General features: G+C 35.8%; 1 long non-coding RNA gene across 1 annotated transcript; it reads left to right on the top strand.

Annotated features, from left to right (window-relative positions):
- Positions 1–500: 500 nt before the first annotated feature.
- On the top strand, positions 501–3,927 carry LOC107651948 (uncharacterized). The gene is made up of 3 exons (XR_001629352.2): positions 501–637; positions 1,081–1,237; positions 3,511–3,927. It is a non-coding gene; the product is annotated as an uncharacterized LOC107651948 (long non-coding RNA).
- The last annotated feature ends 21,233 nt before the right edge of the window (positions 3,928–25,160 follow it).

Raw genomic sequence — 25,160 nt, 5'->3', positions numbered from 1 at the left:
TTCAGGACCTTGAAAAAACTTTGACTATAAAGTGCTTGCATTATTCACAAGTTAAGAGAACATTGTCATTTAAAAGGAGAAAATAAAATGGGTATTTCCTCTTTCTGACTTACCCTTTAAAATACTTGGGATCTCACTATATTTGGGGTCATATTATATTTGGGCTAATACAGTATGTCAGAGCACCAGAAGGCTCCCTTCTACCTTTTACCTTTCCCTAAATCTTCTGCAGCTCAGTAGCTCTCTGCTATTAGCCACAACATTACTACATAAGGAAATGTTCTCCAGTTAGTGATAGACAGTTCTTGATACTTATACAATCTATCCATTGGAAAAGAACCTTAATTTTCTCAAATAATTGAAGCAAATCTTAACTTTTAGCATGAGGCTAGAGACATAATGTTCAATCTGATGTATTATAGAATCAATAAATGGAAGGGGTCTTAAAGTATGGCATTCTAGAACACAGGTAACAGAATGTTAGAACTGTGATTGAAAAGAACATGGAACATGTCCTGCTAGATTAAAGAAAGATCTTAGAAAATATAACCCTAACATACTACAGCTTTTAGGGACTTTAGAGATGATATCCAGTCCACCAACATCATTTTACCAATGAGTAAACAAGGCCCATTAGGTGATTATCATATATACCGTATTATTTGTAAAGAATTTAATTTTATCTGAAAACCTTTTATTTTTATTGATGATAATGATGGTGATAAAAAGTGAAATTGAAAAAGTAAATATTGAAATGTAAGTGGATGGATTTAGGGTAAGTTTACATAACTACACTCAGCATTTGTAGAATTCCTGCCTACCTCAAAATACATACTAAAAATTCTAAGTTGTAGTAAATCATACTATTTTTTCTTTCTTGTACTGATTATTTATGGCATAGTACCTGACAGTTGGAGAGAAATAAATATATCTGAAGTAGAAAGCTGGGATTCTTTCATCATGTTAAATTGTTTAATGATAACTCAGCCCCTACCCCAAGGTCATTCTTGATGACTTTCTCAAGTAGTCCAGTGGGATTTAATCAGCTGCTTGATGACTTCATCTTTTTTCCCCACCTAGTGCTCCCAGGAGTTTGGGAAGGAGTCTGCACTTCTATAATGCCAGCTATAGCTCGGAGCAGAGGAGCACTTTTGTATAAGACATGAGAATACTAAAATGAAAGGAAAAGTAATAACAGACAAAGAACTGGGAAAAGAGGAAACATTTACACTCAGAGGTGAGTGGAAGTAAAATGACTGCCTAATAAGGCTCTACATAAGGAAACTTATGACTAGAATGGCCTTTTCTATAAGCGGAAGGGATTTTAAAATTGTCAAATCTAGAGTTTAGAGCTTGATTTTCTACTGCAATGAAGAGCAGAGGAAAAGCTGATTCAAAGTAACCAGAAGTTCCTCTTTATTTGAAGAGACTTAGTCTATTGTGAGATGATTGGCTTTCTTGTATAGTTCTGCATGAACTCTTCTGACAAGTCCCAATAACCTTTTTGAGAGAGGCCTCATTAAAAAGAGAGAATTGTGGAGAAGAAGAGAAGAGGAAAAAGAGGAAAAAGAAAGAAAAGAAGGGCCAAACAACTAATGTTAAAACAACCAGATCCCCAAAGTGCTGTAAGCCTAGGCTACATTCTCATAGCATTTTGAGAACACAATGGTGCTTGTGGAGCTCTTTCCATTATTCTGCATTCTCTCCATATGACAAGCCCACTTTTTTGATCATATATTTCTTTGATGAAATCTTTATGCTACCTCCTTAATAATTCCTTGTATTATCCCATATTGCATAGTGATGAGGCATGGTTGTTACTATCCAAGAAACACTCCAAAGAATTGAAGTTGCAGATCATTCAAAGAACAGTGGAAAAGTATATGGTGGGCATGAACAGATTACCACACATTACAATAGGCAAACAGAGTGTTGAGCCATTGAGAAGTTATTTTCCACTTTAGAAATAATACCTTCAGAAGAGAAAAGGGAACAAAAAATTGAATTAAGTTGAGGAAAGAGTGGGACTATAAAAACTGGAGGTTGAAACTTTAAGATGCTCTTTTTCAAGGTTTAATAGAAGTGAAATAGAAGAGCACTGTAAGACCATACCTGTTGAAAGGATTTCAGTTTCCTGTAGTTGCTTTGGTATTGGTTTTTACGGGTAGGAAATCTCAAACTCCATCTTCTTTGGGGAAAATATCAATTAATACCTACTAATTTCTTTGCTGTATATGTAGAAAAATAACAGGCAGAGAGAAGACTTAGATCTAGAAGGCTTGGGAAAGTAGATTGAACCAGAGATGCCTTTTCAAGAAAAATTACAAGTTAATTAGCAAGTATTTAGTGATTTACAGTTTACAATTTAAAAATGACACAAAGTAGGGACTAATTAATGAGGATCTTCTGAGATGGGCTGGTGCCATTGGGGAATATTATATATGTCTACCAGCACTTATCTGCACTTTTATCTCCAAGGCACTCTGAGTAGGTAATAAGTGCTAAGGTCAAATCATCAGGCCAACAAAGGACCTATACTGACTAGAATTATATAGAAGGAAAGAGGTTTTTAATCTCCTGAAATGATCTTATAACCTTGAATCTGGTTCACCAGCCATGGCCCAAAGTCAATCAATCTTTTTCCTTGAAATTAATGTATTCTGTTCTCTCTTTATTTCCAAATAAAGATATCTGGAATTCATCTAGAGTAGTCAGCTATCTAAGTCTTTTACTCATCACACTCATTTTCATATATAAGCTAAACTAAGCCCATATAAAATATTTCCAAAGATACTGGAAGGGGTAACATAGTCCTAAGAGAGAAAGTATGCTGTAGATTCAGAGGAATGACTAAATGCTGACAATGGCATCATAAGAAGGTTGATTGGGATCTAATTCTTCCACTTAGTAATTATATGAATTTGGGGAGATCACTATCTCGGCCTCATATTCCTCTTCTATAAAATGGAAATATAAAGTCCCTATCCTGTCTACTTCACATGATTGTTACAACAATGGCATTTTGTAAACTCTAAAGTTTAATTATTGATATTAATATTAGATAGGATCCCTACCACACACACACAGTGAAATAATGTATGTAAAAGTACTTGATGAATTATAAATTACTTTGTTAAGTCATGGAATTTTTGTTTAGAGAAACAAAAGGGTATAATGGACAAAGCATTACACTTAGTATTAGGAAAACAAGGGGGCAGCTGGGTGGCTCAGTGGATTGAGAGCCAGGCCTAGAGACGGGAGGTCCTAGATTCAAATCTAGCCTCAAACACTTCCCAGCTGTGTGACCCTGGGCAAGTCACTTGACCCTCATTGACTAGCCCTTACCACTCTTCGGCCTTGGAACCAATACCCAGTATGGACTCCAAGATGGAAGGTAAGGGTTTTAAAAAAAAAAAAAGGAAAACAAGGTATAAATCCTAGCTCCATCACTTACTAAGCTGTTGATCTTAGTCAAGTCACAATCTCCCTAATTTTCAATTTCTTCAACAGGAACAAATGACAAATGGACAAATGACATCACATATACAAAGTGCTTTGCAACCAAAAAGTTCTTCCTTAAAACCTATCATAGAAACATGGATGAAGGCTCACATAGAACTGGACAAGCTAAAGAAAGAATCATTTATTGCATCATTTATGTAAAGGTAGAAATCAGTCAGGTTAGAGGACATTGGTTACTCATCCTAAAAGACAAACAGTCATTTTTTGCCTTGTTCAGGGCTGGTCTTTGGGACAGGCAGCCTTCCATGTGTTATAATTTGAAGAAAGTAAGAAGAAGAATTTACATGGTTGTGGTATTTTGTTGTTTACCTAGTATTTTTCTCAAAAATTATAATAATAAAGGAAACATTTGTCAACTTTAAAAGTGAACCAAATGCCAATCCAGTTTTCCCTACAGTCAGGAACAATATATCAACAACTAAAAAGTGTATTTTTTTCAGCATATCAAGGAAACAAAGAACAACAACAAAATTTAAGGTTTCACAATAAATGAATTTCATTTTTTCCTATTAAGTCTCATCTTGTCTCTAAATTAACTAGTCATGAAACCACTATTTGCAAGAGCATTCTTAAAAGCCAGCAAACCCCCACCCCTTAGGCTTCCATGAAAACGGAATGAAAGGTCCTTCAAATAAACAAAACAATGTCCTCAATTTTTAGAAAGTCATCTTGAAGCTATAAAAAAAACCATCAGGACGGATTTCTCCCTTGAATCCTTATCGGTTTGCTGGAAGTGGGGGAGGGGGAGGGGAAGAGAGGTAAAAAAATACAGCAGTCTGCCTGTCAGAATGGCACAGCTGAGGATGTGTCATTGCGGTAGGATATTTTATAGCCCCAAATGTGGTCAACTGAAATTGGAAAATGACCCTTACTATGCGGAAACAAGTCATTTTGTGTTGATGAGTACAAAGTTATCAAAACTAGATGCGGGGGATGGACGGAACTTTATAAATCTTTTCTCTAGTGTAATGTTCTCAACAATGGAGTTTGTGAATTCTTGCTCTGCTTGTCCTTTCCATGGGTAAGAAAAACGGCGAGGTGGTTGAGTGGGGGAGTCTCAAAGAAAGAAGATGAAGAAGGAAAGGGAAGAGGGAGAAGCTCTATTGAACTCTTTTCTTTTTATAGTATACAATCTATGGACAGACTAGGTCAATTGATCGGGTGGTTTCCAGCCCTACCCCAAATTAAACTATTAAAGTAAAAGGTCAGGGAGAATATCTGGAGGCTTTTATTCTGCAGAGTCTTGCCTTTTAAGTGTACCAACAAGGGGCCACCCTATGTTTGTTTCATGTCATTTGGATAATTAATGTAGGTAATAACACCCAAGTGTTAGCATATCCAGCACTCACTGTACATATTCTAATCCAATCAGCCATCGAACTTTCCATATGACCTTCCGCAGAACACAATGCCTCTGATTCTGAAACCACACCACCGAGCTGCGGAAAGGGAAGGAGACTTCCCAGGAGCAAACAGAAGCGGCTTGAGCCATTCATAAAGCTAGAGCGCCACCAAGTGTCCAAAGGCAGAACTAGCCTCTCAGACATTTCTTCTATCTCGTGGTAGGTCACTTTGATGACAACAGGTCACTCTCCCCCAGGAGCGGAAACTATTCTGTCAAACAGGCCTCCGAAGGCACCTGGCCAAAGGCAGTAGGAAAATGAAGTTTATTTAAATGAATTAAGCCTCAGAGATTCTCGTCACCTGAAAGAATTCAGGTAATCTAACGGAAGGCCTGATTTTATCTAGTTTTAAAATCTAAAGAAAAACATGGGAGGGAGTAATATAAAAAGAGGGGAGGTGACTAGGAAGTCTTTTGTGACCTAAAGTTTTATTATAAGTTTTATCATTAATAAATCTTTAAATGGTATATTTTTTAGCAATCTTTTTTTTAAGACTGTTAGATGATAGACTCTCCCAGAAAAATGTTTAGAATTTATCACTTCTCCTTGACATATTAGGAAATAAAGGCAAAGAAAGGTTAGAATGATTTGACTAGTTTCATGAAGTAGGATAAAAGTCTTTCTTTCTCTTTTTTTCCTAATCTGATTTTTAGCTGTGGTATAATACTATTACTCCAGATTTTAACACTATAACATCTTCCTTTCTGGAAATTCTTCATTTCATGTCCCTTACACCTATCTCACCATTAAACAGATTTATTCTTTCTTATTTAAAAAATAAGTTGTTTTTTTCCCATTTTTCCTTTCTTCCTGAGAATTTTCCTTGCCCCCCCCCAAGTAGATCAGAAACCAAATAACTTAGGTAGTTTCAAAGACCAGTGTCAGAAAAGGATCTTCCCTCCTGTGGCTTAATATAATTATAGACATATCATTTTCTTCACAAATCGGCAGCATCTTTAATCACTTCAAATACAGAAAAAGCTAGGCAAGCTTTCCTAGAAATGGAGAACTCAGGGTCCCATTTCAATTTACGATTATATCAATAATCTCCAGACTGTCTTAAGTGAACTAACCCATTACTTCAGTAGAAGCTAGAAGGAAACTTACTAAAATCATATTGGCACATCATCACTGAAAGAGAAATAGCATATATTCCTATAGATCAAGGTTTCTGATGATAAACATTTGTCAATTGCTTTTGTCCTGTATATTTCTAAGAGGCAAAAAAGGCCATTTCGCCGCCCCCAGTGGGCTAGACATGAAGGGAATTGAAAGAGCCGCTGTCATTAAAAGCAGAAATTATTGATGGATCTCTCCCACACAGAGCTGAGGTCCCTACAAATTGAAACTGCTTATAGATCAGAACAACAACAAATTAATCCTGGTGTATTTTCTAAAATACTATAGTGTAATTTTCCTGCTGCATCACCTACACCCTGAAACCACAGGTAAATCATGTTGCAATTTCACAGATCATTTTAGAACAGATTGGAAAAGATTGGAGGAAGCCTAAGTTCCAACAAAATCATTTTTCATAGAAAAGTAGGGGTTTTGTATAAAAATTGTCATTAGCAAGAACTTTTTCACTCATAATATACCCTTGACCAGTAGATCTCAAAGCATAGCTGACAGTGTTAATACACCTACATATTTCTTTTTCATTTGAGAGAAGTGAGACAAAACAAGAGAAAATAAATTACTGTTGTGAAGCCATAGAACCAAAGGATTAGACATTAGGAACGTCAGACTTGAGTTTTTTCTAGTAAGAGCTTTGCTTTCAGGAGAATTTAATAATTATTAATAATCAGGATTTATAATTTTATAAAGTTCTTTCCATGTTACTTCATTTGAACCTCACAACAATCCTGTGAGGTAGAGGCTATTTCCTTTATTTTATAAATGAGAAAATTAAGTATGAGCCAACAAGTGATTTTCCCAAGTTCATATAACTACTAAGTGTCTGAGGCAGGATTTTAACTCAGATCTTCCTGACACCAGGCTTAGGACTTATCAACATGAATTCTGGAAGCCCCAAGTTTGCCCATTTCCCTTGGGAACTTGCCTTTAAGTTGTTTTTTTTTTAAGGGAAATCCCAAACTGATTTTGTCTTAGACTGAAGAAGAAATCTCCAAGTGTCCATTAAGTGTCCTGAATAGGAGTAAAAGAAATGTTCAAAACCTCAATCATCCTTTTTGTCTTAGAAGTTTCCCCCACTGTATCAGAGATCCTTTCCCAAGAAGACTGCCACCTGTCAGGAATCATCTTTTTTGTACCCACTGTACTGTAAGTTAGGATACTCCCTGATACCCTAGCCTCTAATACCTACAGTCTCTTTCCCAAGCCTGTTTGTATACTGTCAGTGTATGTTTGCTGTAATTAATTCCACAAAAGGTAGATAAGTCCAGTGCAGGTGGAAATTTTGCCATAACTGAACTACATTCCCAGTATCCTTTTAAGTTATGTCCTCATTTTATATAAGGATGCTTAGGAAATAAATTTCACTGAGACCCACGCTGTGGAGCTCTTTTTTCAGAGCTTGTTTTTTGGTAAAGTGCTGCAGGTAGGAGTCTCTTTCTCTCTTTGCTCTGCTCACTTGACTGAAAGAACCTTTTTTTTTTCTTTCCCCTCTCTTTTCATTATTATTAAAAATCCTACAAATGTTTGGCATCCACAAAGGAATTAAATAAGGATGAACATTTTATATCCTAAAATGAGGAAATGATACATGTGTAGGATTTTCTCTTCTATTTTCTTTCATGATGTGACAACTTACTGTAGTCTAGACTGCAATTGGGTTAGTGAATGATTGTCATTGTAGGCTTATAGGACATATATTGCTACAAGAACCTGTTGTGATTTGTGAATTTTTTTTTCCTTTTTCCTATAAGTTTTCATGTTTTTGATATTCTATATTTCACTCAGAGGTAATTTTTTAAATTCCTTTGGATTCTTTGATGTTTTTGATAATTGATTCATATGCCTTTTGTCTTGACTGTGTAACCCTGTGAGATTCCTATGTGTATCCCTATATCCTCCTCAGGGGGGAACATGTTTTTATTTTGTAATGAAAAGTTTTAAGTTCCTTTGGAGAAAAAAAAAATTTTTAAGGGTAAGAAATTTGCTGCCTCTCAGAATCCAGAGACTGAATTCCTTGTGGAAGATGCCAACAAGATGCCTGTGGAGACCACATACTACTCCAGCAGTTCCTGAGAAAACCCGAATGTGCTGAACTGAACTTTGGGAGGTTAAACACATTTGTTTATATGTACTTTGTTGTACCAAAGGGGACTGCCCCCTAATTCATTTTGTTCTTGATTCCTTTTTGTTTCCTTATCCCCAAGTTGTTGTATTTTCCCTATGTAAAATTGTATGTTAATTATGTTTAAAATGATCCATTGGAGAGACTGATCTCCCAAAGGATCACAGGGAGTTATGTGCAGGTGGAAAATTTGCCACACCTGAGCTTCATTCCCAGCATCCTTTTAAGTTATGTCCTAATTTTACATAAGGATGCTTGGGAGATAAATTTGGCTGAGACCCACGCTGAGAGGCTCTTTTTTTCGGAGCTTGTGCTTTTTGGTAAAATGCTGCAGGTTTGAGTCTCTGTCTCTCTTTGCTCTGCTTACTTGACTAAAAAACCTTTTTTCTTCCCCCTCTCTTTGATTATTGTTAAAAATCCTACAGTCCCCAAGTTCTGTTGTTCTTTGGAGAATCATCTAGCATGGTAACTCTCTCAGAGACACTGTCCTCAGAGCCCCAGAATTTTGACTCCAGTATTTAGCGCTGGGCTCGTGTGTGGCAGCAGATTGTTAAGGGCCTGTCTCTTTCCTGATTAAAGATTTGGTTTCTATGACTACTTTACTGGTTCTGTGTTTTTTCAAAGTAGACAAATTCTATCTACTATTGTAATGGAGGGAGAAAAATGGAGTCTCCCACCGCTGAAATCAGGACCAGATTAAAACAGAGATGTAATGGAGGCAAGAAGTGGGGACAGGGTATAAATTGGTTTCCCTCTTCCTTTCCCTGGTAAACCCCACTCTGGTTGCCTTCAGAATCACAGGTTACTGTTTCCTCAGAGACTTGGTTGAAATAAAGTACAGGACAGACAGCTTCTCTCTCTCTGAGGAGAGAAGTGTAACCCCCCCCCCCCCCAACTCCAAGTCTCCCTTCTTGGTTACTATGAAGCAGGCACTTAATTTAGTAAACAGCTATCTATTCTAAAGGAATACATGAAAGGTAGAACAATTGAATTGTGGGATAAGGTAATGGAAAGGTGGGAAATAGGAAGTCCCTAAAGATAACAATTGAACCCCTTCTCCCCAAATCCTGCAGGGTCAGACTATGACTGCCTGAGGAATCAATTGTGAGAGTTGTCCTGACTCCTAGCTGTCCCAGCTAATGATATAAAGTTCAAAGGATTGTCTAGAGGGGTTGAGAGGAAATCTTGTGGTGAATGGCTTTCTGACAAAGTCTTGTTCACTCTGCTTTGTCTTCACTGGATACTGGGGTCTGGCTTCACAGGAGGATACTCCAGGCTCAGAGGTTTGCTCAGATCAACCTCCCTGGTGGGCTTCCCAAAGAGAAGTGAGTTCAACTGTTTGGATCTTCTCAGTTCCTCTGTTCCTTCTCTGGAATTTTCTCTCCTTCCTGCCCTTCCCCACTCAAGTTGGTCTTCCAGCCTGATGAGTCTGTTTCCTCTCTTGCACTATGTTATTAGCTGCTTCCCAATTAAAAAAAAAAAAGACATAAAGCTTCACTTCCAGAAACGAGCCTCAGTCAATTTCACCTCTTTATTCTCCCTAATGTCCATGACTAATCAGTTGCCAAGTCTTGTCTGTTTTACCACCAAGAATCCCCTTCTCATCATGTAAATAGCTAGTATCAGATTTCTTTTTACATGAACTATTGTAATAGCCTCATTATGGCCTCTTATGTTTCTGATCTTGCCTTTTTCTAATCTACCTGTCACAAAGCAATAAAATTTATATTCCTAAGTCACAGATTTGACCATGTTAGGCCATGCTTAAAATTTTTTAAAGATTTCCTATTGCTTTTAGATGAATTATGAACTCCTAAGGCTATCAGTTAGAGTCTCACAAAATCTGGCTCTTGCCTATCTTTCCAAACATTTTATGTTACTCCTCTTAATGTAATATATAATCCAGACAAACTAGTCTACTAGCTGTTTCTATAATTTGGCATGCCTTTTTCTGTCCTCCATGCCTGTGAATAAGTTATTAGACTTATAAGTGCACTAGAATGCACTTTTCCCTTCGATTTCTTAAAATCTTGCTTCCTTCAAGAGTGAGCTCAAATTCTACTTTCCTGATGCCCACAATTGTTAGTTCCCTTTTTTTCTATAATTCACTTTACATTTCTTGAAAAATATAACAGCTATAAGATACTACCTCACACTCATCAGATTGACCTATATAACAGAAAAAGAAAATGACAAATACTGTAGAGGATGTGAAACAAAAGGAACACTAATGCTTCCTTGGTGAAGTTGTGAAGTAATATAATTATTCTGAAGAACAATTGGAACTGTGCTTAAAAGGCTATAAAATTATACATACCTTTTGGATCCAGAAATACCACTATTAGGTCTGTACCCCAAAAAAGATCAATGAAAAAGAAAAAAGACTCAGATATACAATAATATTTATTGCAGCTCTTTTTTGTGGTGACAAAGAATTTTAAAACTGAGGGGATGTTCAATTGGGGAATGGTTGAACAATTTGTAGTATGTGAATCTGATTGAGTACTATTGTGCTATAAGAAATGCTGAAGTGGAAAAACCTGGGAAGACTCATGTGAGCAAATAATGCAAAGTGATGCAAAGTGAAGTGAGCAGAAATGAGAGAACACTGTACATAGTAACAGTAATCCTGTAATGACAATCAGCTGTGAAAGATTTCACTACTCTGATCAATACAATGATGCAGGACAATTCCAAAGGATTCATAATGAAAAATGCTCTTTATCTCCAGAAAGAACTGATAAATTTGGAGTACAGATTGAAGCATATTTTGCTTCACTTTATTTTGTTTTGTTTTTTTTTACAACAGAGCTAATGTGAAAATATATTTTTCATGTATAACAGGTATCACTCCTTGCCTTCTCAATAATTAAGTGGACATGAAAGGGAGAAAGAAAATTTGGAACTGGTAATATTTTAAATAAAATAAAATAATCATTGCATTTTGTATCTACATATATATATTGTCATCCCATCCCCATCCCTCAAATGTAAGCTCATTGAAGGCAGGAACTGTTTCACTTTTGTCTTTGTGTTTCAAATATCTTGCACACAGTACGTCTTTAACAATATTTCTTGAATGGAATTAGTTAAGAACTAGTGACCCCTGGAAAAAATCCTGACCCTTTCCCAGTTGCTTTTCTATTTAAAACAATTGATGCATTCCTGCATGTGAACTACCAGTTCTCAACCTGATAGAGGGTTTTAGGAAGCCTTCCTTGATTCTTTGCCCATCCCTCTCACATACATATTCATTAACATATCCATATATGTATATATATATATATATGTATATATATATATACATGCACAGACCACCTTTGGAATTACTGCGGGTCATTATATTAATCAGAGTAGCAAAGTCATACACACACATACATACATACATACACACACACACACACTTTTGGATGCTACCTCCCTACTTTTATAGTTTTTACGTGTTCTTTTACAGAGTTATCAAAATCTAATTAGAATTTTAAAATAATATTTATCAGTGTACATATCTTTTTTCACTTGCTAAATTCCCTAGTGGAAAAGGCTCTCTCTCCTTATATCTCACCCAGCACTAGAACAGTGATTGAACTCATAACATCTTAGCCAAATTCTGCTCAATTCACACACTATCTAGTTACCCAGAACTTAACATAATACCTCATACTATCAAATATCCCTAATTTCTTTCTATTTCCCCCTATATTTCTCATATACATACACACACACACACACACACACACACACACACACATATATATATATATATATGTATATATATATATATATATATATATATATATATACACATTAGGAGGAGGGAAGAAAATGAGTTGTCACCTCTAAGACAACTCATTTTCTTCCCTCCTCCTAATTCTTCTGTTGAAAGCACCTCCATCCTCACAAATGCCCTGCCTCAAAAACATCTGTCACATCTGCCCCTTGGCACAACTATAGGCCAAACAGGCCATCTTTCTTTTAGATTACTATAATAGTTACCTAACTAGTTTCCCTGATTTCATCCTATCTCATCTCCAATCCATCCTTCTGGTGGTTGTGCCAAAACACTTTTGCATATACTTTGGAATTGCCAAATACTCTTTGCAAGGCATGAGTGGGACTATTATACTCCCTAATGCCAAAATTTTCAGGGCTTCTCTACTTCTTTAGAATAAAAACCAAATTCACTGGCCTCATATTTAAAGTCCTTCATGATCTGGTTCTGATTCATGCTTTCTGTCTTATTTCATATTATTACCCTTCATAAAAAACTATGCCTTAACTAAACTAGGATACTAATTATTCCACAGACTAAATATTCCATGCTTTCCTTCCATGTTTGGACATCCTCATGCCTGAGATATATTTTCTTCTCATTTCTATCACTCACAAATCTTATCTTCAAAGCATAGCTCAAATTAACCCACTCCATGAACCCTTCCCTGATTCTCTACAGTTGTTTTTTTTTGTTTTTGATTTAACAAACCCTTATCTTCCATCTTGGAATCAATACTATGCATTGGTTTCAAGGCAGAAGAGTGGTAAGGGCTAGACAATGGGGTCAAGTGACTTGCCCAGGGTCACACAGCTGGGAAGTGTCTGAGGCCAGATTTAAACCTAGGACCTCCTGTCTCTAGGCCTGGCTCTCAATCCACTGAGCTACCCAGCTGTACCACCCTCTGCAGTATTTTTCTTAATCACTTCTCAAATTTCCTTAAGCTGAATGATCCTCATAGCCCTCACAGAAGCTAATGGAGAGCAAGAGCAATTTTCATCTTGTCTTCATATCCCTAGTACTGACTTAGCACAGCATCTTGAACATAATAAATTTACCTCATTTGTCTTGCTCTTTCAGAAATATTAACCACCCTAATCCATACTTCACTCTACCTTAAAGATACTTAAAGTACAGGTTACCTTCTCACTCAGCAAACTCCAGTGGTCCTTTATCACATCTGAGATTAAATAGAAACTCCTGATGAACATTTAAAACTTCTCACAGTCTGATGACATTCCAACTTTCTAGCCTTCTTCTACATTACTCCCCTCCATGATACAGTCATAGCACCCTACTTACAGTTACACACCCATAATTCTTATTTCCCATCTCTGTATCTTTGTACTGGCACCCCAACTCACAACCTCAACTCTTCTCTCTCCTTAGCTACACATTGTTTATCTGTTGATGAATCTTTGTCATTTTTATTGTCACAGCATTTCTTATGTGTGTCCTCTTCTTTCCACTCACACAGTCAACATTCTGGTGTAGGAGCGGAACCCCTCTCTCCTGGACTATTGCACAATCTTTTTAATAGGTCTACCTATCTTCCCCTCTCTTTATTCTAATTCATTCTCTACTTAGCTATCAGTGAGCTCTTCCTAAAGCTTAGATCTGATCATGACACTTTCCTACTTAAAAAAGACAAACAAAAAAAGTCCTACATGATGAAATATTAACAGAGAACTGTTTGTCATTTCAATGCACTTTACAGTCTAGCCTATATTTTACTCCTGTCCACATACACTATGATTCAGCAACACTGGCCTATTTGCCCTTCCTCACGCATAACATTCACTCTCCCTTCTCTGTATCTTTGAACTAGATGACCTCCATGCTGGAAATGTTCTTCCTCCTCACCTCCACCTCTTCCTTTTCCTGGCTTCCTTCAAAACCCAGTTCACATCTCATCTTTTGCAGAAAGTCTGTCCTAATCGTTGCAGCTGCTAGTTACTTCCATGTTGACTTTTGCTTTAGAATGTAAGTCCTTGGAGGTCCAGGACTGTTTGTTTTGTTGCTTTTCTTTAAAACTGCAGCACAGTGCCTGCTAGGTGGTAGGTGCTTAACAAAAACTAGTAGATTGTACTGTCTTTCATTTCTAGAGTACCCTCTTCTCTATCTCTTGAAATCCCTAGTTTCATGTGAGACTTAGTTCAAGGGCTTCTTTCTTCATCACACCAGTTACTAGTGCTTTCTCCTCCAAGACTACTTTGTATTTGCTTGATATCTTTTTTTTTTTATTGGCTATATACAACCACGGGGTGTATGGGGTGCTTAGGGAGGGGTAGTATCTCTGGTATGGAGGGCTTGTCATGCCCTCCTAGGGCAGCTCTCCAGCCTCTGACCCCCACCTGACACCCAGCTCTCACTTGTGGCTCCCAGTAGCTGCTAGCATGCGGCAGCGGCAACACCCCAGGCAACGGCTTCAACAGGCTGGCTAAATCTTGTGAGGGTAGCCATCGGGTCATCGACCCCTGGTGAACCAGGGCTTTGCTCACCCAGCATGTGAAGACTGCTTCAGCGGAACAGATGGAAGAAACCAATAAGAAAGTTCAACGGCTGAGATGGCGACGCAGCAAAGCACTGTGGAGTGCTTAGGGCGTGTTGGAGCACAAAAGACAACATGGCCATCCAATGCAGCTGAGGAAGTCTCCAGGTGTAACGACTTTTCGTGCCACTGGACCCAGGCTTCCAACTCGGAGAGAGTGGGACTGTCTCTGTGCATCAACTTTTCCACTTAAATCTCCTTCACACACAAGTGTCTTTGTGCACACTCATCTATCATAGATGAAAATGCACAAAGACAATAGTCATCCTCAGTTACTGAGAGACTACTACTACACAACCACATTACCTCTCATGTTAGTAGATAAGCTTCTTGAGGACAGGTCTTGTTTCACTTTTGTCTTTATATTCCTCATGCCTAGCCCAGTGCCTAACAGATAATAATAGGGACTTAATAAATGCTTGGTTGTTTAAAAATTGTTAATGGGTGCTTAATGAACATTTGACAATTGAATTGAATGGAAGGAGAGGTAAATATGTGTTTGTTGAATAAATTAATAGAAGACAAAAAAGGATTTAGGGGAAAAGAGATTATCATCTGGAAATCTGAGACCATCTAAAAACCAAAATTGTCCCTAAAAAACAGCAAAAAATCAGTAAATAGTAAAAAAAAATAAAAAGTCAGTAAAAAAGGATGAGTAGGACGAGAAAATAAAGTGAACTTCAAGTCCTCGGAGGATAGAATAGGCTACTCTAACTTCAAGATCACTGAGATCTCCATTAGATCTCATCTGGGTTAATTCAATTTTATCTCAAGGCAACATACCTTCTTCATTCCAAAATATGGATGTTAGAGTTAGAAGTGACCTTAGAGAGGAGTTACTCTAACCTCTCTGTTTCAACAGACAGGGAAAGTCAGAGTCCAAAAGGCAGAGTGACTTATTGATATAGATGGAGACCAAACAAACTAACAAAAGTGCAGAAAGAATTTTGCCAACCAAGGTATAGGGAAAAGTTATATCTTTCTTCAGTACCTTGATAGATTGGCTGTGCAGTGATGTTGAATTTCTGGTATCGTGGCTCATTTCATCTAATTACACTGGTACCTACCAAACACATCTATCTTGGTCCATACCATCTCTCCTATAAGAAATGAGTTGCTATTCAAAGGATACAGCACACATAATCAACCTGCACTGAAGTTTTCTTATTACTGCTATTCATCCATTACCAAGGTTGTTACCCTCTCAAGTAGCTGGCCACATCCATATTCATGACCCACTAACAATAAGCTTGGCATTCTCAAGATGCCATCTCTAGCAGTTGCTTATAATATATTTTAAAACCAGAGTTATCTACATGCCAGAAATATATATGGAATATAATAAAAACCACTAATATGGGTATTTACTCTATCCCAAACCAGATATACCCTTATTTTGAGCAGATTTTTTCATTTCGTTTTCTGTTTGTTTAGAGCTAGATATTTTTGTATAAGTTCTAAAGAACTCATTTACCTTTTTAAGGCAAAAATGTAACAGGCTGAATCAATTTAGTCTTACTTATATTTACCTGTAACAAAGAGCAGAAAAGCAAATTTCAAATTCTTTTAATTTCTTCCAGACCATACTACTATTTTATATGTCATCCATCAAATGAACTTTTGCTATAAGGGAAACAATAACTAGAATTTATAGAGTACTTTTGAGGATTCCACAAAGTACTTTACAAATGTTATTTTATCTTCACAACTCTGGTACTATTATTATCCTCATTTTGTAGATGTGGAAATTAAGATTTAAATAGGTTCATTTGCTCAGGGTTTTGCTGTCTGAAGTCAAATTAGAACTCAAATCTTCCTGATTCCAGTTCCAGGATTAGACTGTGCTATAAATAATTAATGTACAATAGAAATTTAGGCATGGAAGGATTATTATCAGTTATCTCTTAGTTTACAGATAAGGAAACTGAAGCTCAGAAAGATTATGGATTTTAATAAGAGTCCTATAGCTAGTTTGTAGAAGAATCAGGTCTAGAACCCAGGTTATTAACTTCCCACTCTAATGCCTCCCTATCAACCACTAACTATTCTGAAAGTCCCCAACTCAGGGGCTAGGAAAAATGAGGTATATGATTCCTTCTGGACAAGGAGTAAGAACCAAGCTCATCTTATCTTGACATCACACAATAGTTTGAACTTCATTGCAACAGGATAATGCCATGAAGATGTAAGCCTAAAACAAATGTTTCTTTCAAATCACTTATGCAAATATAGCTTTAAGAAGCACAATATATGCAGATTTACAAATGAGATAGTTCCTTAAGGGTAATTTACAACAACAACAAAAAATATTCCCTGAAATCTAGCAATTATTTCAATTTTTTAAAAAAACCCTTAGAAAATAAAGATAATGGACATTCATCAAGTCATTTTTTGACAGAGAAATACAGTTCATTCTTCTAGAAATAATAAAAAAAATCACTCATTTCATTTCTTACAGCACATAGCATATTTTACTGAGGCTTAGCATTTATCAGAAGGGAAAGTCAGCCAGCAATCTGGAGAGCTGGCACACATTAGATTTCATCTCATTTTGCATATAGAAGGCCGCATGCTGTGGAATTAACAGCTTTCAGATTGTTTTAGCTTAACTGTTGGACTGTTTCATTTGGGCATGATGTACATTTTTAATTTAAATAAAATACATTTAATTTTAGGATTTTTCAAGAATTCTATCTTCAGTATTCAGTTAGAAGGTTATATGCAACTCCTGCATGTTTTTATAAAAGATTGGAATGAACCTGAGGTATTCATTAGTTCAATCCACTCATTATACAGATGAGGAAACTGAGGCCCAAAAGGAAATGGTGACTTGCATACTGTTACATAATTAATAAATAATAGCAACCACAAGAGGTGGATTCCAAATATATGTCACATTCATAGTTGGTCAAAACTTTCCCCCCATCTAGTATTCTTATACTTCTTTAGCTCAATAAGTATTATCCTTATTATAGTAAGTTTTGTATGGTGCCTAACCACTTACAACGCATTTCTTCATAACAACCCTGTAAGGGAAGTAGCAACAGCATTACTATCTCCATTTTATGGATGACAAAACTGAGGCCTAGAGAAAATTATTTGATCATAGTCAGCATTAGAAGGTATACTTTTGACTCCAAAGTTTTGTGTATATTCTACTATATAAAAGTTCAAGGAGTTATTCTCCAGGAACAAAATAATCATATTTCATAATATACATTACAAAATGTTCAGTGCAACTATTATATATCTGAGATATATTAAAAGAATATATACTCCCTACCCCAAGAATATGGATATTTTAGAGAGAACTAATTTATATCATGTAGGCATATGTATATTTTCATATCCTTAAAAATAAGGTTCCTGGTTAAGATGATGGTGTTAAAGCTTATAGAAGAGCACAGCTCTCCCATACATACTCCAGTGAAAATCAGAAAATGGCATCATACTAGAAAATGATTGCAAAAGCAAAACAAAAAGAACAGTAGTAAACTCCCTCCTCCTGCCCAGGATTGCATAAAAGACAGGTCAGGAGCCACAAGCACGGAGAGAAGGTTCCTGACAAGCAAGTCAGGATGAACTTAGGTAAAGAGACCTTTGGTGGCACCCACCATTAGGTGGCACCCAGAAGCAGAATAGAAGTCTACACTAGCACCCTATGGGATAAATGACCAAAGACATGGACTTGAGACACTGAAGGCTGCCAGGACTCAGCATAGATGGATCAGTGGAGGGGGAAGCCAGAATCAAGAGCCTAGGACCTCATAATATAAAAGAGGGCAACGCCACCCTGTCCTAGAGTGGGAATGAGGGTAAAGCCTGGCCCTGCCACCAAGTCCTGATTCAATTATTGAGGCTGGATAGATGAATAAACAGAAGAGAAAATGTTGAGATTATAACTCCACAATAAATAAAAATAGAGATTCTGAGAGGGCAAAAACTGGGCTTAGCCTCAAGAAGTATGAATATCTAGAAATAACTAAACAAAGATTTTTCAAAATTAAGTAAAAGAAAGCTTTCTGAAAATAAAATAAATAGTTTAGAAAGAAGAGGAAGGAATCTTTTTGGTCCTAAGATGGAAGGTAAGGGTTTTAAAAAATCATAAGTGCACAAAAGCAGAAATAGCAAATATATTCTTCACTGACTAAATTGCAATGAAGATTATAATCAAAGATATTTGAAGAAAACATTCATTCTTAAATGAAGAATAAGTTCATGTACAATTATATCAAGTAAAAATGATCAAAATGGACACTGGCTTTGCCTCTGTTCTTGTTAGAAAGATGACTTAGAAAAACCAGTCTCAGAAACAATAGATGATTTTGAAGAAAGCACATACTAAAAGTTTTGGGAATATAACCAAAGTAGACCTTATGTGATTAAATCATTAACCATTTTTTACCAACAACAACATCAAAAAAAGATCAATGAATTTTATCTATAACTTGAAAGAAAAACTAGAAAGGCAATAATTTTTAATGAAAAACAAAATCAGAGACCAGAAAATAGAAGTTTTAAAACTTTAAAGAAAAACTCATAGAATTGATAAATAATAGCATGAATATTTTACAACTAATACAATGAATAACCTGTTGACTAGTCTGATATTTTTAAAAACAAAGGAAGGGGAAAGCTGGATAGCTCAGTGAATTGAAAGCCAGGCCTAGAGATGTAAGGTCCTAGGCTCAAATCTGGCCTCAGATACTTCCCAGCTGTGTCACCCTGGGCAAGTCACTTAACCCCCATTGCCTTTAAAATAAAAAAGGAAATATAAATAAGTAATATAAAAAAATTTTTTTAATGAATTCACAGACTTCTGGGTAAACATGGCAGCAGTCTAGATGCAAGACTCATCCTCTCCTCAGCACCCACTGATATAGACTACCTCAAAAGCCAAAAAAACCCAAATTCATCAGAATGAAGGGACTCTACAGTAGGGCGCAACATTGAAGGTATGTGGAATTTGGGCATTTCCACACTGTAAGGGGGTGAAAAAGCTCCCACCAAAACTACGAGCTGAGCTACCCTCCCCCAAACCAACTACAGACCCAGAGTCAGAGCCAGTGCATGCCAGAATCAGTGAGTGAGGGGCACCTCTAGAGTGAGTAAGGGGCACCTCTAGGTCCTTGGGGGCTGACTAAGACCACTAAGGACCTTCCCCTGAGAGCAGCTACACCTGAAACCCCAGCAGGCTAAAGAGCGCAGACCATGGGCACTTGTGAGAAAATATAACAGAGAAGGTCAGCAAAAAGCAGAAGCTGCAGATATTCGAGAGCTTGCCTCAAACAAAACCCTTGCTCCTTAGCTACATACCCAGAGAGCCTGTCCATCTCACTTGGATTTCTGACTAAAAAGGGAAGGAAAAACCTCCACAGTGATGGCAAATTGTGCCCACGAGCAACAACCTCCATCCAAGAAAAACAGGAAGAAGGGGCTAACTCTGGAAAATTTTTACAGAGGAAAAACTCAGGCTCAGAGGAAATACAGGAGGAAATTCAAATAAACCCCAAACCTTCCAAAAAAAAATGGAAATTTTCCACAAGCTCTTGAAGAATTTAAACTGGAGCTTATCAAAAAGATGGAAACCTTCTGGCAAGAAAAGTGGGAAATAATTGAAAGAGAAAATAACAGTTTAAAGGCAAAGAACTCCTAATTGGAGAAATAGCAGGAAGCCACGAAAAGCAGGACAGACTAAACTGAAAAGGAAAACCAGTCTTTAAAGACCAGAATTAGGCAACTGGAAGACAATGATCTTGCAAAATAGCAAGAATTAATAAAGCAAAGTCAAAAGACTGACAAAATAGAAGAAAACATAAAATATCTCACTGACAAGATGACAGAGCAGGAAAACAGATCACGACAAGACAATTTGAGAATCATTGGTCTACCTGAAAAGCCAGAAATAAACAGAAATCTTAACATCATACTACAAGAAATCATCCAAGAAAACTGCCCTGATGTTCTTGAATAAGGGGGCAAAATAGACATTGGGAAAAGTTCATAGAACACCCTCTACACTAAATCCTCAAAAGACAACTGCCAGGAATATAATTACAATATTCAAGAGCTTTCAAGCTAAGGAGAAAATTCTACAAGCCAAAAAGAGACAATTCAGATACCAAAGAGCACCAATCAAGATCATATAAGACCTAGCAGCTTCCACACAAAAGGACCCAAAGGCTTGGAACATGATATTAGAAAGGCAACAGAATTGGGTTGGAACTAGGAGAGGATATCAAAATGCTGGGGAATACACAAGTGACAATCATAACTTTGAATGTGAATGGGATGAACTCACCCATAAAACAAAAACAACTAGGAGAGTGGATTAGAATCCAAAATCCTACCATATGTTGTCTATAAGAAACACACCTGAAGTGGGTAGATACTCACAAGGTTAGAATTAAAGGTTGGAGCAAAACCTATTGGGGCTCAACTGATAGAAAGGGGGCAGGAATTGCAATCATGATATTTGACAAAGCCAAAGTAAAGATAAATCTGATTAAAAGGGATACAGAAGGTAAATACATCCTGATAAAAGGGAGTATAGACAATGAGGAAATATCACTAATCAACATGTATGCACCAAATGGAATAGCATGCAAATTTCTAAATGAGAAACTAGTGGAATTGAAGGAGGAAATAGATAGTAAAACTATACTAATGGGAGACTTGAACCTTCCACTATCAAATTTAGATAAATCAAATCAAAAAATAAATAAGAAAGAGATAAAATAGGTGAATGAAATCTTAGAAAAATTAGAGTTAATAGATATATGGAGAAAAATAAATAGGAACAAAAAAGAATACACCTTCTTTTCAGCAGCACATGGTACATTCACAAAGATTGACGATGAACTAGGTCGTAAAAACAAGGCAAACAAATGAAGAAAAGCAGAAATAATAAATGCAACTTTTTCACATCGTAAGGCAATAAAAATAATGATCAGTAAGGGTACATGGAGAGCCAAATCAAAAATTAATTGGAAATTAAATAATATGATTCTCCAAAATCAGTTAGTGAGAGAACAAATCATAGAAACAATTAGTAATTTCACTGAAGAAAATGACAACGATGAGACATCCTTTCAAAATCTATGGGATGCAACCAAAGCAGTACTCAGGGGAAAAATTATATCCTTGAGTTCATATATTCACAAATTATGGAGGGCAGTGGTAATTGAATTGGACATGCAAATCATAAAATTTGAAAGCAAACAAATTAAAAATCCCCAGAAGAAAACTAAATTAGAGATCCTAAAAATTAAGGGAGAAATTAATAAAATCAAAAGTGAAAGAAGTATTGAACTAATAAATAAGAATAGAATCTAGTATTTTGAAAAAAACAAACAAAATAGACAAAGTACTAGTCAATCTAATAAAAAAAGGAAAGAAGAAAACCAAATTAACAGTATCATCGATGAGAAGGGAGACCTCACCTCCAATGAAGAGGAAATTAAGGCAATCATTAAAAACCATTTTGCCCAATTATATGGCAATAAATATGCCAATATAGGTGATATGGATGAATATTTACAAAAATATAAATTGCCTAGATTAACAGAAGAAGAAATAGAATTATTAAATAATCCCATATCAGAAAAAGTAATTGAACAAGCCTTCAAAGAACTCTATAAGTAAAAATCCCCAGGGCCTGATGGATTCACAAGTGAATTCTATCAAACATTCAAAGAACAGCTAATCCCAATACTATATAAACAATTTGACATAATAAGCAAAGAGGGAGTTCTACCAAATTCCTTTTATGACACAAATATGGTACTGATTCCAAAGCCAGGTAGGTCAAAAATGGAGAAAGAAAACTATGGACCAATCTCCTTAATGAACATAGATGCAAAAATCTTAAATAGCATACTAGCAAAAAAACTCCAGCAAGTGATCATCAGGGTTATTCACTATGATCAGGTGGGATTTATACCAGGAATGCAAGGATGGTTCAGTATCAGGAAAACCATCCACATAATTGATCATATCAACATGGAAACCAACAAAAATCACATGATTATCTCAATAGACACAGAAAAAGCCTTTGACAAAATACAACACTCATTCCTATTGAAAACACCAGAAAGTACAGGCATAGAAGGGTCTTTACTAAAAATAATAAACAGTATTTATCTAAAACCATCAGCCAACATCATCTACAATGGGGATAAACTAGATGCATTCCCAATAAGATCAGGAGGGAAACAAGGATGCCAATTATCACCTTTGTTATTTAACATTGTACTAGAAACACTAGCAGTAGCAATTAGAGAAGAAAAAGAAATTGAAGGTGTTAAAATTGGCAATGAAGAGACCAAACTATCACTCTTTGCAGATGATATGATGGTCTACTTAAAGAATCCTAGAGAATCAACCAAAAAGCTATGGAAATAATCAACAACTTTAGCAAAGTTACAGGATACAGAATAAACCCACATAAGTCATCAGCATTTCTATATTTCTCCAACTCATCTCAACAGCAAGAATTAGAAAGAGAAATCCCATTTTAAATCACCCTAGACAATATAAAATACTTCAGAATCTATGTGCCAAGACAAACACAGGAACTATATGAAAAACTGCAAAACACTTTCCACACAATTAAACTAAATCTAAACAATTGGAAAAACATTAACTGTTCATGGGTAGGATGAGCAAACAATAAAAATGACCATCCTACCCAAACTTATTTACTTATTTAGTGCCATTCCAATTGAACTACCAAAAAAAAATTTTTTACTAAATTAGAAAAAAAACATAACAACGTTTATTTGGAAGAACAAAAGATCAAGGATATCCAGGGAAATAATGAAAAAAATGCAAATGAAGCTGGCCTTGCAGTACCAGAACTCAAACTATACTATAAAGCAGTGATCATCAAACAACATGCTATTGGCTAAGAGGCAGAAAGGAGGATCAGTGGAATAGACTTGGGATAAGTGACCTCATCAAGACAGTCTATGACAAGCCCAAAGATCCCAGTTTTGGGTACAAAAATCCACTATTTGATAAAAACTGCTGGGAAAATTGGAAGACAGTGTGGGATAGATTAGGTTTGGATCAAAACCTCACACACTACACCAAGATAAACTCAGAATGTGTGAATGACTTGAACATAAAGAAGGAAACTATAAGTATATTATGTGAATACAGAATAGTAGACATGTCAGACCTTTGGGAAAGGAAAGATTTTAAAACCAAGCAAGACTTAGAAAGAGTCATAAAATGTAAAATAAATAATTTTGCTTACATCAAAACCCTCATGAGAGAAAAATGGATAATTTTATCACATTCAGTTGAGATTTGTATAAATAAAACAATTGAAACTAAAATTAGAAAGGAAAGAATTAACTAGGGAAAACACACCAAATTTTCAATAAAGGTCTGATATCAAGATAAATACAGAAACATTGCAAATATATAAGTAAAGCACCATTGTCTAATAGATAGTCAAAGGATATGAATGAATAGTTCTAAAAAGAAGAAAAGTAAATTGCCATCAACCATGTGAACCAAAATCTTGCAAATCATTATTAATGAGAGAAATGCAAATTAAAACATCCCTGAAGTTCTACCTGAGAATTTTTATCAGTCTGACAAAGATGACAAAGAAGAAAAATTACATTTGTAAGAAAGATTGTAAGGACATATACCGTAATGTACTGATGAAAGAATTGTTAATTGGTCTAATAATGCTGAAAAACAGTTGGAATTCTACTATATAGCCTTTGACTGAGAGAGACCACTCTTAGGCAGATACTAGAAAGATATGAAATAAGAGGGGGAAAGTCCTTTTAAAATAAAATATTCATAATAATTTCTGTTATACCAGAGATCTAGAAATTAATGGAGTACCCATGGTTTGAAAAATGATTAAACAAATTATGGCATGTGACTATAATGTCACATTACTGTTCCATAAGAAATCACAAAAAGGAGCAATCAGAAAAACCTAGGAAGGTTTGTAAGAATCATAGGAACAATTTATGCAATAATTACAACAATGTAAAGGAAAAAAAAACTTTGAAGGATTTAAGAGCTTTCATCAATATAATAATCAATAATAATTTCAGTGGACCAAAGATAAAGCATTCTACCCACCTTCTGGCAGAAGTGATGGACTAGAGGCTCAGAATAAAATATGTATATTAGAATATGAATAATGTTTGTATTTCTTCACTATGTTAATTTGTTACAAAGAAAACCTTGCGTTTGTTTTAAAGGGTTAACGTTTGGTAGTAAATGGACAGAAGCAAAGCGTAGTGATTTTAATGGTAAAAAAAGAAAGCAAAGATTATTAGTGAAACATTTTAAGATGCTCAAAAAAATAGAGAAAGGACTTGGTAGTGCAAGTTTGGAGATAATATGCAAAATTTAGTACATACTTTTTAAAAGTGTTGTATGTAATGAGATTTGTGGTATTATATGTAGTCCTCTTTTTCTTCTGCTTTATATATGGAGATATATATGTTTTTGACAGGTTCAGATTAACAAAAAATTTAAAACTATCATCTCCCACTTGAATATGTCAGCTGAAATACCACGCTAAGGTCACCCTGCAATGAAGGTGAAGGGCTGTTTTCCAAAACAAGTTACCTAAGAAAAAGGGTAAATAATTTAACAAAGTATTGTGAATTATAAAAAAAA

The sequence above is a fragment of the Monodelphis domestica genome, chromosome 1 (assembly GCF_027887165.1).
Source record: "Monodelphis domestica isolate mMonDom1 chromosome 1, mMonDom1.pri, whole genome shotgun sequence".
NCBI classification, from domain to species: Eukaryota; Metazoa; Chordata; class Mammalia; order Didelphimorphia; family Didelphidae; genus Monodelphis; species Monodelphis domestica.
Note: the sequence above shows the minus strand (reverse complement) of the source record. Positions and strands in the feature narration are given on the sequence as shown.